The sequence below is a fragment of the Sturnira hondurensis genome, unplaced genomic scaffold, assembly GCF_014824575.4.
Source record: "Sturnira hondurensis isolate 20B ecotype Veracruz unplaced genomic scaffold, ASM1482457v3 Scaffold0001872, whole genome shotgun sequence".
Classification (NCBI taxonomy): domain Eukaryota; kingdom Metazoa; phylum Chordata; class Mammalia; order Chiroptera; family Phyllostomidae; genus Sturnira; species Sturnira hondurensis.
Genome location: NW_028074503.1, coordinates 4,612,110 through 4,628,684, shown reverse-complemented (window position 1 = coordinate 4,628,684; position 16,575 = coordinate 4,612,110).

Below are 16,575 nucleotides of genomic sequence, written 5' to 3'. Positions count from 1 at the left end.
TAAGCTATGGACTTTAGTTGATAACAATGTAACAGTATGGGTCCGTTAATTGTAACAAATGTGTCATACTAATGCAAGGTGTTAATAGTAAGGAAAGCTTTATGGGGGAAGCAAAGGTATTTATGTACCTCCAGACCACAATTAGCCCTCTTCACTTGCCCCAATGCATGTATTCATGAGATTGTTTTCAGAGAAAATTAGGGAACACTGTTTTCTAGAACCTGCCTGGCCTCCCCTCTTCCAGCCCAACTGATATATGCCCTGTTGTTAGGGAACTGTTTACCTGACACTCTGAGGGTTCTGACTTGTCAGTGTTGGCCCACAGGGCTCCGGCACTCGGAGGTGGAGCCATAAGCTGGACCAGCCACGGAGGCCCTGCTGACTGCCACCTCGACCACCTTCCAACAGTTCCCAGAGTACATGTGTTGTGCTCTGCTGGCGGTTTCTGAAGCCTGAGACACGTGCCAGATCTCCATGCATTTTCCTGGGAGATCCAGGTATGAGCTGTGGTCTCCGTGTCTTTGGTGGTAAAGAGAGAGCACACTTTAAGGAGTGTGAAGGCGCTAGGCAAACGGTGCCCTGCCTGTAATGAAGTCAGTGGAAGATGTAGTGAGAATATTGGACCAATGACACAAGGCCATGACTCCCTCAGGCCACCTGGGGTGGAGGCCAGGTTACAGACCTTATGCGTGTTAGCACTGAACACAAACCTGAGCAGGTCATCACTTCTAGACAGGGTCCCCTTTCTAGAAAAGGAATGGAAAAGACAGTCTCTGAAACTTTCCCAGCTAACTAATGAAAACCCCATCTCAAAAGCATCAGAGATCAACAGAGAACAAAGCCAGAAGAAAATAATGAATGATTTCAATGAAGCCATTCATTTTCCAGAAAGTCTGCAGCTGCCTCACCAAGGAAGTGCGAGATGGAGACAAAAAGTCCAGAAAAGGGTGGAGGAGATAGCAGACTGGAGCAGTCAAAAGGAAAAATGGCGCAAGTTCTGAAAGATAAAACCAGCCAATTAGTACCAGCGGCTAAAAAAACTGCTATAGACCATCCCTTTGCCTTAGTTCCATAGGGATCACTTAGATCCCATGACAAGTCAAGTTGAACAACACAGGGAGGCAGAAAACGGCCACCACCCTGCCCTTCAGTCACAGTTGAGCTGAAAGGTGTCTCTGATGATGCTGACATCAGTGCAGACCTTCAAAGTCCTGAAGAGGAACATCACGAAATAGCCAGACAATTGTGGGAAGAAGAGCAAATAAATGAAGAGTTAACAGGGTAGATACAAAATCTCCAAACTGAGGAAGCATCATTGCAACATGAAAATTCAAACCCAGAAAGTGAGATTCACAGCTGAAACTGAAACTTCAAATACTGTCTGAAGCATATGCAGATCATTTAATACACCTTCAGAAAAAAACTGTTTGCGGGGGAAATGATCAGCTTAAATATGGAGAAGAAACTTCTCAATGTGTGTAGAAACACAAACTCCCCATGTCAGATATGCAATATCAATAGGAAGATGGCTGACACATGGGCAAGGAACTGAAAAGAAGAACTTCCTACTATCAATAGAAGATCAAGTTCTAAGTGAAAAGGACTCAAGAAACCTGAGATACAGCCGTGTCAACTGAGAGAATGCTCAAGGAGCTAAGGAAAGAAAATGATTGCAACAGACAGAGGCTAGCCAAGGTCGAGTCCAAGTTCCAGCTTTGCCCCACTGGCCCTTTTGTTCCTGCTGCTCCGCTTGCAGCCCACAGAGGCCCGGGTGTAACAGAGGATCCCTGGATTTTCAGGCTCCCCAGAAAGGAGGGTCACGTAGTAAGAGCTCAGGAATCCAGGGTTACCTGCAGCTGGGTCCCAAACACCCACAACCACAGCAGAACCTCTCCCCTGTTTTCTCTTCAAAATAGGTTTGATTAATCTCTTTTTAGCTAGCCACTGTTGTTCGACTGATGTCACAGATCCTCTTATTCAAGTGGATAGAGCATTGTATTTTAGTTAGTATTTCAAATAAAGATCTATTACAGACAAAAATAAAGTTCATTTAATGTAAATAAATAAATATGATCAAACTCTGTTGTGCCATATGTTGGAATCATGCAGTCTTGTGTAAGGCAATGCTATACAAGATATATATCAAGTTCCAAGCCAAGATGCCAGTGTACATAAAAGTGAAGCTGCACTCTTACCACAGAAAACCTCCTCTTTTCTAAATTCTCCCTGCGTCTGGGCTGTAGCTCTAAGATGAACCAGCTGCTGCTGGAGAGAATCCTTTCCAGTTCCCAGTTCCAGGTGTGGGGCCTGAACAGAGATGGATGACTTGGTGTAGGTATAGCCAGCTTCTTCCACCAGGTACAAGGGAACAACAGCGGAACCTAGAAACAGCCAGCCCTCCCTTCTTGAGCATCTTCCTAGCCTGGCTCAGTCTTCAGGGAAATGCACAGTCCAGATGCACAGAAGGAAAAGGACGATAAGGACTCACCCGGGTCTGGCTGAGCCCTGGTGCTGGGCTGGGCATTAGAGCAGCAGGTGTAATCATTTCCACCTTCCTGGGAGGCCAGCATCGTGGGTCCCATTTTTCAGAAGGGGAAGTGGGGACCAGATAACAGATAGGAACCCAGAACTGTGTGAGTACAAATGCAGGGGCATTCTCATTATGTAAATTTTGATTTAGATGCTACACTGCTTTCCTGTCTTCTAACACAGTAGCTCACCATAGTAGATGCTTCATTCATTCATTCATTCATTCAACAGTCATAAAGGGCATATTAACAGGTCTGAGAATATAGCAGTAAATGAGTCAGATAAAGGTTCTTGCCCTTAAAGATTTTAGTGATAAATAGATGTCTGTGTCCCGTTCTAATGATACATTTGTGTTCAGTGAGATTTGGACAAATGCAGGCCTTGTGTGTAGCAATAATATTGTAGCCTCATCATCATCTCATAACTTTGTGTTCCTGCCAACTGTTTTCACTCCAAGAGTAAAAAAAAAGCCAAAGACTTGCACCAAGCCCCCGAAGGAGAAGGAGGAAGTCTGTGGTCCGGTCACAGTGTCCCAGTTATAGCGGGAGTTGGGGGCAGTTAATATAAGGCAGTGTCGGGGGTTTCACTCCCTCCTTCGCATTCTGGCAGGACGACATCCTTAAAAAAGCTCCATAACTCTAGAATGTGCTTCTGCCAGCTTCCCCGACAGAGGAAACCAAAGCAGGGATGCAGCCCAAGTATCAGAGGTGGATTTCAGGCTGGATATAGAGAGAAGGAGGATGTGTCCAACTCCACATGGGCTGGTTTAATTATTTAATGTTTATATTCTGAATCTGATCACACTCTAAAGCCATTCCAGGCACCATGGGAATTACAGATGGGAAGGACCTATGAGGTCATCCAGCGGAGCACCGCCTGGGGAGGCTCCACCTCCTCACCACACTTGCAGAGCCCTTTCTCCACCCAGTTGAGATGTCCCAGAGGACTGTGCTTCACCCTGCCCCTCAAGCACCAGTTCCAAAATCCACCCACAGTACATTTTAGATTAAAGACGTGGCCTGGGTGGGGGTCTATTTCTTATTTATCCAAAGCACTAAACAGAAGACTAGTCTCCTCAGAAATGGCTGAGGGCTTCTCTTCTCCAGCTCCCTGCAGTGCTGTCCCACCCCAAGGGGTGGGTCTCCACTGGGAAGGCCCAATGGCCGAGGTTCAGAGCACGCAGGGACGTGCCAGGTGGCAGGACCAACGCAGCTCAGCAGGGGGCGCCATGGTCATCTCCAGCACTTGGCAACCAGGAGACAGCGCCTTCTAAACAAAGCTGTGTCCATGAAGCCTGGCAGAACATTTATTTCTGAGTCTAGTCTGCCTGCTTAACATCCTTCCTGGCTTAATCACCTATGTTCACAAATATTTAGCTATAAGATGTTCGTCACAGTGTTGTTTACAGCTGTGAAAAAGCTAAAAATGATCTTCATGACAGGTAATAGAAGACTGGTTAAATAAATCATGAATATGCTATATAATACAGAGACTAGTATAAAGGTATTAAAAGAATGCACTTGAAGAGTACTTAATATAATATAATGTTTTATCATACTATTAAGTGAAAAAGGTAAGTTACAGAGTATGTGCAGCACATTATTAGTCTCTATTTTTCTAAAATATTTGCACAGAGAACAGAATGTTAACATCGTTATCTCTCAGTAAAGAACTGACAGGTAATAATTAATATTTTCTTCCCAGCTACTTTTCAGCCTTCTCCACAGTGAATATGTGTTACTTTGTCAATTAGGTATAGAAATGCTGCTTAAAAGCATCCCATTGTCCTTTCTTTTGAAATGCTGCATCTCCCACATCCACCATTAACAGGTGCCCTGTAATCAGGGGAACGAGTGGGAAGACAATTAGCCCCTTTCTCCTCGCTGGTGCCTGGGTAGCCGGGGTGTGAGTGTGTCTCCAGCAGGAGTGCTACACTGACGAAGACAGGCTGCAACTCAGTCCCATGCAGCGCCAGTGTTCCTGTGCTAAATGGACTCTGGAAGCAGGACAGGGCAAGTGCCCTTCTCACTGCAGAGAGCGTTGTGACTTAGGGTTTCGACGCTCATCTGAGGAAACTCCTTTGTTTGCCCACCAAACTCCTTCTCACACCTGATGGCCAGCCCGAGAAGCACCCTCTTCGTGAATTAACCTTGACTCTGTAAGCAGAGTTGGGCTTGCCTCTCTTTTGTCACAGTCCTTATATGTAATATGGCTGTTGCTTTTTCTATGCTATGTTAGCATGTTTTGACCTTGAGTCTGGCTCTATTCCTGGACTTGAGGGCAAGTGTTATCTTCATGTTCTTAGTGGCTGGTATATCACAACTGTTTAATAATAATCCCAAAGCATTAAAAACATTACAAAGCTACAATCTGCCACTTTTTTCTAAAAGACAGGACGTAGGAAAAGTGGCTGCCTGTTCCTGACCGCTAGAGTGTCCCTGAACATTCTGCAGTGATAAGCACTGTGGATGCGGAGTCAGAAACCTTTCTTTCCACTTAGGAAGATGGGTGATGTCAAAAGTTGAAGTGTTCCCTGAGAGGGTCACTTGGGAAATGAGGCATCAGGAGTCTGATGGGTGGATAGGCAGTCACACGGCATCCATAGCTCTGCAACAAAATACACCAGAATTTGAATCCAAGTCTTCCCCTTGGTATGACTCTGGACACATTATTAAACTTCTTTACATTGCAGTTTCCTTACCATAGACTGATAGTTGCTTTGCAGGGGTGTTGATATCATTAGAGATTGCACATAGTAGGTACTTACTAGAGTGGCCTCCATTGTTACATATCCTGGACTACTCAGACGGTGAATCAGGGACCACATACAGTGCTCATGGAGTAGTTCTTCCAGATAGAAGCCAAGATGAGAGGGTGCAAGAGCCTCACCTGATCCCCAGGGAAGAGGAGCCCAGGAAAGAACTCTCAACCCCTTGAGTAAAAGTTCAGGTGAATGAGATTAACGCAGCACATTATTCTACCCACTCTTCCAAAAATAGAGCAAAGGATGGAAGTCTCCCTGGTGACGATCCCTATAGTCTCCCTAGTGATCCTGGTCTGTTTGCAGCCTCTCAGGAGACTGCGGTAGGAAGAAAAGGATTTCTCTGAAGCAGTGACAGCAGCAGGGAAAGCAGGGTGGTATCTGGTCAAGGACACTGGCATTGCCCACCAGAGTGCAGCAGAGTGCTGAAGGCCATGGCCACTGGCCCGGGGCATTGGGCAAGCCACGGGCATGGAGGTGGTGACAGACAATTTACACGAGGGACCACACACAGACAGTGGTCCCTCCCCAACCCATTGCCCAGAACCAGGAGCTCCACCAGCAATGTATCAGCAGTTTATTTGGGACCCACCTCACCTGTGTCTGGCAGGCCCCATCTCACCACCAGTGGGGAGCAGGTCGGGGCAGGTGCTTGAGGAAAGGGAAGGATCTTCTTTAGACAGGAAAGCAGACAGGCCTGTTTTCCTTTCCTTCTGGGCCACTCTCTTGAGTGGGGGGCCCTCCTTCAATCTTAGCTTGAGCAGCACCCTCCTGGGAAAAGCATCCCTGATCCCCCAGGTAAATCTGTCCTGCTTAAGCCCTTTGGTTACCCCTATATCTGACACATGCACTGTAATAGTCTATTTGCCTAGTTTTCCCCACCTAGATTAAAGACACATAATAGGCACCCAATAAATATCAACTGAATAAAAAATGAATGGATGGCAAAAAATATCAATTGAAAATCACCATTATTAGTAGTATATGTTGTTCCTTGGAATGCCATAGTCCAGGGAGCAACACCTGCTTTTTCATTTTATTTCTCTTCAGTCAGATCCATTTCCACATTTATCTACATGTACCCACCTGACCATAGGACAAAGAATTGGGAATATGAGACTTCCATGATTAACCTCAATAAATATTTATTGGGGAGTTAGTAACTGCCAAGCACCCCTTTAGGTACTTAGAAGACATCAGCAAACAAAATAACGTGAGCTCTGATCAAAGATGATAATTTATTTGAAAACTTGCTAGACAGCCAGGCCAATTATCTGATCGTCTAAATTCGTATTTAGAGTTAGATTCCTTAAGATTCTGTGTTGATTCAGATCATCATGGGATCTTGAAAGCAGACCAGTTGGGACATGATTTGTCCTTCACTATAGCAGACAGTGACTTTCTGTCTGCAGATGACATTGATTCTGCAAAGGTTCCCATGAGGTGCCTCTTTGCAAGACCATTGGACATACCCCCTTGACTTTCAGTGTTCTCTGATGTGAGCATAAACCAATGGATTCCGTTTTTCACCTGTGTATTTACTTATTAAATGAGGGCTGAGCTCATCTGGTTTTGTTGCCCTAACAACGGAGATACAGCTTCTATGGACATGATCTTGAGTTTATCATTCAGCTTTTAAAGAAACAGATTGAATCTCATATCTTCCCCTCCCCTGACTAAGACAGGGACACTCTCCATCTGTGGGCTGCCTTTCGATACAGCGCTCCATCCACTGTGACCACTAAGTTCCTTTCAGAAAGTCAGTTAGCTTTGTGTACAAATGGAAATTCTATTCCAAGATACAATCCAATCACTCGTGGTTTACATGTACAGAATTCGTCAAAAGGAAGGCAAGATTAAAGATTATGGATGTTCTGTGAGCATTTTTATCCCTACTAGGAAAAATGGTTCCAACATCCCTGCTTGCCTCTTGGCAAGTGAGCAGTGCCATCTTCCCATGTAGGACCAGTCAAGTCATCAAGAATTTGTTATTAGTAAGCATCCAGATGTTGTAGGAGAACCCAAAGAAGATGGTACAGCACCTTTCCTTAAAAAAGGGATCCCATTTTTTAATCCAAAATTAAATAGTTGGACAATTAGGAGATGCTAAAAGATGTATGGACTTAACTGTATTTGGAGAGATGGAGGAAGAGCTCCCTGGGTGGAGGCAACTCGCACGTGACTTCACAGGGCAAATGGGACTTAAAGATGGATCTTGAAGATGGAAAGGGGTAGATGGAAGTGAGCTTCAAAAAGAGGACAAACAAGAGCATTGTTAGAAGGGTTGTCCAACAGGGAGAGTGAGAAAATCATCCAGGCTGCCATGGATGGCCCTTGTGCAAAAAGAAATCGGAAAAGGTTTAGAAAAGAGTTCATGTCAAACCGCGGGTGTTGCACAATGCTAAGCTGAGGAGTTTAGATTCCACCTGATATAATATAAACCCCAGCATTGAGTCATGAATGGAGAAGCAATATAATGAAAGTGGCTATAGAAATATTCATTACACAGCAGCATGAACAATGAGCTAGAAAAGAGAATGGAGATTTAAAATAAAAGTCAGTGAGAGAGGAGAGCTGTTGAGAAATTCAGTGAGAGTCATGGTGTTGTGATATGAAAGAGGAACTGACACATCTAAGAAATTGTGAAGGAACAAAGATTAAAAACTGAGATTGATTGAGGATATGACAGGGGAGAGTAAAACATAATTCTTAAAGGGCAAAAAACAAATTCCCAAAATGTAATACTTGCAACATTCATAACGCAGTCTCAGTGAAGTTTACAAAATTTTTAAAAACCTGATAAATCAATGATAAAATATAAAACAAATTAGAGAAATGGACAAAGAATATGAACATAAAGATTTCTAAACAAATTTGAAAGGCAATTAAACATACTTAGCCATATTTAATTATACTAAGGAATGCAGATAAAAACAATATAAGATTTTTTGCCTATTGATTTGGGTAAAAATATTTTCTTAATTAGAATACCTAGTTTTTTCAAAGAAAAAAACTGTTCCTGGGGTGGCAAATTGGTGTACTCGTCTGGAGAACAATACAAAAATTTGACAAATACACATATTCATCTTGAACCCAGGTTTTTTACTCCTGGTGAGTCATGCTTTCTGTGTGTGCATCAAAGTCTTACTCCTGGGCAATATAATTAAAAATAAAATGTGTTTAAAAGTAGAGAATATTGTGTGAACATTAAAATCAATGAAGAAAAATCTTTAATACATGGAAAAATGTGCATAACATATTGTTAAGGGGAAATTCTAAACAGCTTACACAATATGTTTCTAATTTTTAAAAATCTGTATATGTAAATCAAATACAATACATAGACTTTAGGTCCCAACTCACACAACCTAATTGTGAAAACACATTTTAAAGACAGAGAAACCACGTCATGGATTAGGTACTAGCTACGAAACTGAATATTTACTATTAGTTTTGTTAGGGGTGACAATGACATTTTGGTTATGTTTTTCAAAAATTTTCTGTGTTAGAGATACATACTAAAGTGTCAAAGGGTGAAATTATGAAATTTGGAATTTGCTTCACAGTACTTAAAAATAAAGTAAGAGAACTAAATAAAACAAGATGAAGTGACAGAGAGGATTCGACTTTGAGCGGTGGGCACACAGTGCAATGTACAGCTCATGTATCACAAAAATGTACAGCTGAAATCTATATGACCCCATGAACCAATGTCACCCCAATAAGCTTACTATAAATAAATAAAACAAAATGTTAATAATGACTAATTATATAGATCTCTGCATTTTGAAAATTACCATAATAAAAATGTTAATAAAGGAAGGTAGAGTGCTGGCAAACTTTTAAAATAGTGTATCTGTATGCATAGAAAATGATGGAAATAGTGTATTCCAAAATAGTTACCATAATTATTGCTAGTTGGACAAAGAGTTGATTTTTATTTTCTTGTTTTGTTTATAAATATATTTTCAAATTTCTACAATGAACATATACCACTTTTAATGAAAAAAAGAACTGTAAGGTGATGAAATAAGTGGTAAAGGATGTAAGCTAGACTTCTGGTAGTGAGCTCTCAATAAAGTATGTAGATATCAAATTATAATATTGAACAGAAGAAATTTACATAATGTTAATCAATGTTATTGTACCTCAATTAAAAAAAAAAACCTCTAAGTGCTCTCCTTTAAGCTCCTTTGGTTAAAGAAGTTTAAAGGCAGTGGTGACACCAATAGCTGACATGGAGATGATGAGGACCAGGGAGGGCTTGGGAGGGAAACACGCTCACAACAGGACGTAGAGACGTGGTGGTGACTGCAGACATCTAGACAAAGAGTCCTGAGCTCAACAGGAAAGGGGAGTTGAGACGAGGAAAGGGTAAAGGAAGGCGTAGGCCCTGAGTTTAAACCTTAGACCTACAGTGACAGTATACACAACATGGGAATAACTGTTTTGAAAGTTGAAGTTGCCTCGTTTCACTCATTCATTCTTGGTGGTCCAGGTACTAGTCTAGATATTGTGAGCACAGTGGTGAAATAAAAGACCATGTAGGTCCTCACACCTGTAGACTTTGGAGAGTATACCACATATGCCAGGCATTATGAGTACTTATGAGTATGGGCATTAACTTATTTAATCCTAACACCCACCCTAAGGGCTAAATACTACTATTTCCCTTTAATTTCCCCCAAAACTGAAGGAGTTACACATCTTGCCCAAGATCACACTGCCTACAAGAAGAAGCCTTGCTGAGAATTCAAACCCACTTTATTCTACTGCTCTACATGATGGCCCAGGGCTGCAAGAGACTGTAGGACACCCAAGATGATTTTCTCTGCCTCCTGCTTTCCCTCTGAATACTTGCTATTAACCTCCATCACTAAAATTATCCTGCTCACGGCCCTGGCTGGTGTAGTTCAGTGGATTGAGCACGGGCCTGTGAAGCAAAGGGTTGCTGGTTCGATTCCCAGTCAGTGCACACATGTCTGGGTTGCAGGCCAGGTCCCCAGTAGGGGACACATGAGAGGCAACCACACATTGATGTTTCTCTCCCACTCTTTCTCCTTCCCATCCCCTCTCTCTAAAAATAAATAAATAAAATATTTTTAAAAAATTTTAAATTATCCCGCTCATGTCTCTTTTCTTTGTAACCAAATGAAGCATGTAGTTTTTACTTAATTTTTTTAACATTTACTAGAAGTATTTATTTATTTTTTTTCACAGTATATCCTTCCATTTATTTGGGGTTTTTTTTCCCAATTTTTTTATTTAATTATTTTTCAAGTACAGTTTTCTGTCTATTTAGTTTTTACTTAATTAATTGTGGTGCTATTAGTATTGCCACAAATGAAAAAGAAGACAATAGGTAGTTGATATTTTACCTCCTTCAGTTAACAAAATCAGTCAATTTTTGTTTTGAATTAACAAGTAATAAATTAATGCATTAGCATTCTGCTTACATAATTGAACACAGGAACTGGACATATTCTGAATCTAGTCATTGAACTGAGTCAAATTTGTAACAGTGAAACCAACTGATCAACAATTCCCTGAAAAATGGGCAATTTGATCATCCTTACCAAGGGTAAAGACTGTGAACCATTCTAAGAACTAGAAACCAAGGACTACCTAAGGTAATCTGGAGCTGGGGAGGCAACTTGAGGTATAAAAATTCCCTGGACCCTGATTTTTTAATTTTAAAAGCACACAAACTCAGGTGGGGCATGCCATGTCAGGTTCTGTACAAAGAGACCCCCATAGGTGCAGAGCCCATCTAATGACAGCCAAACCCAGACTCTTTTGAGAGTAGAAGCAGGGGCTATTTGTAATTATGCTGGGAGGACAGATGAAAACCCAGATTTCTACATGCCAGCTGGAATGTAGGCTCACACCCACCATGTCTATCCCACGCCATCCACCTTGCTGAGATACTTTCTTCCCGAAATCCACCACACTTTGTCAAGTATGTGAAAGTCTAACCAAGCCCCTTCCACCCCATTCCAACCTGGAAAACTCATCCTTCAACACCTAGTTCAGACACAACTGCCTTTGTGAAGTCCATATCTCAGGTCCTCAAAGCCAGTTTGCAGAGTGATTAGAGCCCAGGTACTATATCCCTGTTGTGCCCATGGGTTCAAATCCAAGCTCCACCACCAGCATGCTGTGTGAGCTTGGGCAAGTCACTCAAACTCTCTATGTCTCTCTTTTTTTGTAATATTGATATAATAGTGCCTTCTTCATGGAGTGGAGATGAGGACTGAGCAAGTTTCTAAGTGAAAGGGACTGACTGCATAGAGACTTCAGGTGGAATGTGCATTGCACAAGGATCTTGCCAAATCTGTGAACAAAGATATGCGCGTGTTCACACATGTGTGCACACCTGAAGCCCATCTGTAAGGCATATATATCTCTCCTTTGAGGAAAGCAAAGTAAAACAAAACTGTCAGTGGAATGTTAAATGCCAGAGAGTTCATAGATCATTTTGTCTATAATAACCCTTCATTTTTATTACAATAATGTTGATGTTATCTTTATCAATACAATGTGTTAAAATTTCAGAGTTCCCTTCCAGGACTCAAATAATTTTATAATCTATCCCACATAAGCTTTTTCTAGCAAGTGTGCCTTTTATGAATAAGCAGAATAGACTTCTATCCATGTGATGCTATTTCAGGGTTCAGTAACATTTATTTTACCTAAGACCTGTCTTATTAAAGTGCTAGTACTCCTGTGATAAGTAACTGGTCTTTTCTATCTTCAGTTATTTTTTACTTGAGTGTAAATGCATTTCAAATCCTTCATGAGTGCAGGCATTAGAAAAGGCACTGGATATTCCTGAAGGTTGGAAGCAGGAAATGCAAAGGTAAGAAAGGGCATGGAAATTTCAGCAGGACTGCAGATGCCTGAGATGAATTCTGTCCACATCACACTTCCACCCAAAGAAAATACCCTTGCAGGGGAACTAATGCTACATGCTGAGGAGAGGGCTGAGCCTTCAGACAAGAGGGGCCAGGAGAACCACTTCAGCCCCCAACCTGTGTCCCCAACGCACACACACACACACACTCACATGTGTGCATGAGGCATTTCAATGTCATCTGCCTGCCTAAAGTCTAGATTTACAGTAACTTCTGTTGTTGTGTTGGTATTTTCTGGCTGTCAGGTTGAAGCTTTTTGCCCCCACAGATTTTAATTGAATGTTCCAGAGGGAAGATATTTCTAGCATTTAGTTTTGAACTTTTGCTTCATATTGTGACCAATTAAAATATGACTAACCACAGAATACACTTTTCTTTTTCTTCAAGCATCACCCCCAACAGAGAGAAAGGAGGTTGAATGCCATGTTATTATTTTCCATGCTGTTTTAACTTTAATAAGAGAAAAGTTTTTTGTAAAGTTCTTTGAAACCTTTTTGACAGCCCCAGTTGGTGTTATTTTCCCATTCTATGTAAATATCTGGTGGACTTTCTATAGCCTGTTTCTCTCCAACCCTCATGTTCAACCTCCTTGTGTAATATAAAGCAGTGACCCCAGCTGCATGACCCAATGCCAAGCTGGGGTGGGTGACTTTATAGAGATAATACTAATATACAGGCAGAGGGTGCAAATCCATCTGACCCAGCTCTGCCAACAGCCCTCCACATCTGTTCTCCTGCGGTTTCCTTTCCCCTTTCCCACAAATCTTTGACACATTCCTCAGGCTCCCAGCCCCCACTCAGGGAAGAGCCTTGCCCTCAACCACACAAAGAAAATAGAGCACATTGTTGATGAGGAGCTCAAGACTGGCCTCTCCCAGTCCAAAGGCATCCATACCAGCCAGCACCTTTCCTCCTCCTGAACTTCATTTTCTTTAGGAATGCCGCCTTCCCCTAAGCAGTTGATTTCTTTCCTTTTTCCCTTCTCTGGCAGTTGTCTCAATGTTATTTCCCCTTTCTGGTTTTAACCCTCCCCTCAGGCTATGTTTATTGATTTGAGAGAGAAAGAGAGAGTGACATCAATGTGATGTGAGAAACATTGATCCGTGGTCTCCCGAAGCGCCCCATCCAGGGATCAAACCTGCAACATAGAAATGCGCTGTCCTGCCCTGACTGGGAATCAAACCCAAAACATTTCGGTGTATGGGAGACGTTCTCATCAGCTGAGCCACCCAGCCAGGGCAACATTATTTACCCTTTCGACCCATGCATTTTTTAGATTTTGTTTATTTATTTTTAGAGAGAGGGGAAGACTGAAAGAAAGAAAGGGAGAGAAACATCAATGTGTAGTTGCCTCTCATACATCCCCAACCTAGGATCTGGCCGGCAACCCAGGCATGTGCCCTGACTGGGAATCAAACCAGCGACCCTTTGGTTTACAGGCCAGTGCAAAATCTACACCAGTTAGGTGTAGACTTACGCATTTTTTATTCCCCCTCTCTTCACCATCTGTCAAACTGAAAATACATGCATGATTACTCCCTTGTCCTAACACACGTCCCTGCAAACCTCCATCCCTCCCCATTGCTCTATCTCTTCCACCACTGGATTTCTGGAAAGAATAATCCATGTTCCTCACTACTACTTCTCAACTTCTTTCACATGGTGAGCCCCTGAAATTTAGACCCCATCGTATTCCTCCTATTGATCTTGTGATAAGGATTCAGGGGTTCAGACAAAAGTCAGGGAAGGCCCTTGGATTCAGGCAAGGACTTAGGTAACAGAATCAAGTTAGTAAATGGAAACAAAAAAAAATGGAGCTTAAAGCTTAACTGCTCTTTTTGGGAAAAAAAGATAGAATTTTGTCAATTTCCTAAGCCAAAGCTACTATGGAAATACATAGACCCAGAGATGGCAAAAAAAATTGTACACATTTGCTGGAGAATGGCAGTGTATAGGGGTCACTCAGTGTCCATACCTGTCCTTGGCATTGACCCCATAGCAGATAACAAGAGCGGAGGATGGAGACACTGCTTTCCTGCAGGGAGCCTGGAGCCAGCTGGGAGAGAATCAGGCAAAGAGAAACAACAGGACATCCCACTGCCTGCTTCTCCAGGCCTGCAAGGGTCACATGACTGTCCACGGGTGGGGAGAGGAAACTGAGGTCTTTCCCTCTGTGTATGTTCATGTCTATTCTTCCCAGTCCTCCTCCTCCTCCAGTGTGTCCTCTAGCCTGCTCCTTTCTTTCTCAACAGAGCAAGAGCTGCTTCCTCTGCCCAACATTACCTGCATCATTTACTTCTGGCAGTTGTCTTCTCTCCTCTGCTGGACAAAGTTCCTAAAGTGAATGACAAACCAAGAAGTTACCTTCTTCCCAAGGTCTGAAAAGAGATACCTTCTTTGTAGTCAAAAAGGTGAAAGTGTAAGACAACACCCTGTCTCTCTTTTCCTCATCAGTTCATGCCTGTTCTCCATTGTCCCCTGCTCCCATTTTCTATGAGGCAACCATATAAGGGCAAAGCTCCCACTCGAGGTCTTGGGCTCCACACTGGGAGTACCAACTAGTGTCTGGCACTGCCCATTCTGATGTGGACTGGTGAGTGAGCTGAGACCAGTAATTTGTTCCACCTGAACCATGAAACAACCAACAAATGGCCATTGTGTTTGTGGAAGATGAGAAATAGATTTGTGGTCACTATTGGCCCAGCAAGATTCAACCCTGTGACCTCTAGGTAAAGGGTTTTATGTTGCCTTAATAACACCTGAAGGGCCTAAGGACTCTCAACATTTTTAGTTTCTAAATTAAGATTGTATAGTTAGTCACTGAAAGAAGAAGAAAAGAATGAAGACTTGAACTGAACACCTGATGTCCTTAAGGGAAAGAGGAAAACTAGGGGAGGAGAAGCTTGGTCTTACACATCTCAGTGGATGGGCTGTTGCTTTTTAAAGCTGTTGCTTTTTAAGGCAGGGTGCCATTTGAAAAGTGGATGCCTCGTACCATCACTCTGCAGGGCTATTTGAACACCTGCCTTGGCCTTAGCTCTGCTTCGTTGGTTGTCTTCATTTGCTTGCTCAACAACTGACGGTGTTTATACCTTCTCAATAAAACCTCTCTCCTGAACAGAACCATAATGATAACAGTGAATTCTCTTATTCCAAAAAAGCTCTCAGGAGCTTAATCCCACCACTTCATTCATTCATTCTACCCAGTTCTGAGGTGGAGAATAAATACTATTGTGTCCATTTTACAGATGGAGGAAGTGAGAAGTTCAAAGGCTTAATGTAAACTTTCTTCCTCACATATTGAGAAAAAAAGTCTTAGCAGTTAAACAATCTTAGGTTTACCTTGAAATTTTGTCATTTACAAACCCTGTGACCTTTGGAAAGTTATGAATTCTAAGTTTTAGTTTCTTCATCTGTAAATAAGAATAATAATAATAGAAAGTTTGTGGAAGTAAATGAAATAACACATGTAAAGATTTTGCACAATGCCCAGCTACACAGGGCAGCTGCACTGCATTACCCCAGCCGGCCCCACTCACACTGTGGGCCAGTCATACAAATGTGAATGATGCCCCCTAAAGTTGTGCACTCAACAACTGTACAGCCGTGGTTTGACACAGAATACTTTCTCTACAAGTATTGGCCATCATTGTTAATTTGGAAGTTTTTTTCCCCGGCAACATCCAAGTAGATGGGTTAGAACAAACCTGTCTCTGACTGCAAGAAACACGTGAAAAACAATATCAGTTTAAAGACATTGGAATGTTACCAAGGCAATGAGAAATCACGCTGTCAAGATCCTAGAGTGGAAGGAAGCCCACTTAAGGCTGCCTTTCCCCTACAAAGGTGGTTCTTAAAGTGTGGGCACCAGGCAAGTAGCCCCTGGAGACTTGTTGGAAAGGCCAGTTCTTAAACTGCAAAACAGACCTACTTGAATCTGAAACTCTGGGGTGAGACCTAGGAGTCATTGTTTAAACAAACTGCGCCCCCGCACCCTCCCCCCCACCGCTGCCCCTGCCTGTTGATCCAGATATACCCCAAGGTCTGAGAACCACAGCCCTACTGGCACATGTGATGCGAAAGCACGGTTGAGATACCAAGAGGCTGGACAGGAATCTGGCCAGGCTTTAGGCTGTGGGGAGTCAGAAATTGGGATTCAAGGCCTGCCTGGTAAACAACCCAGGAAATTATTTGAGATTTCAAAGGGCCACACCCAAGAAATAAAGGTGAATTACAAATATATGAGCTTTCACGGGGACTAAAGTTTCTTGTCACCTCAATTCGGATTGGATGAGGGTAACCTGAGGTTCACAGTAACTTTAACCCAGCCCCTTTCCAGTCACAAGGGCAAGAAAACATCACCTAGAATCT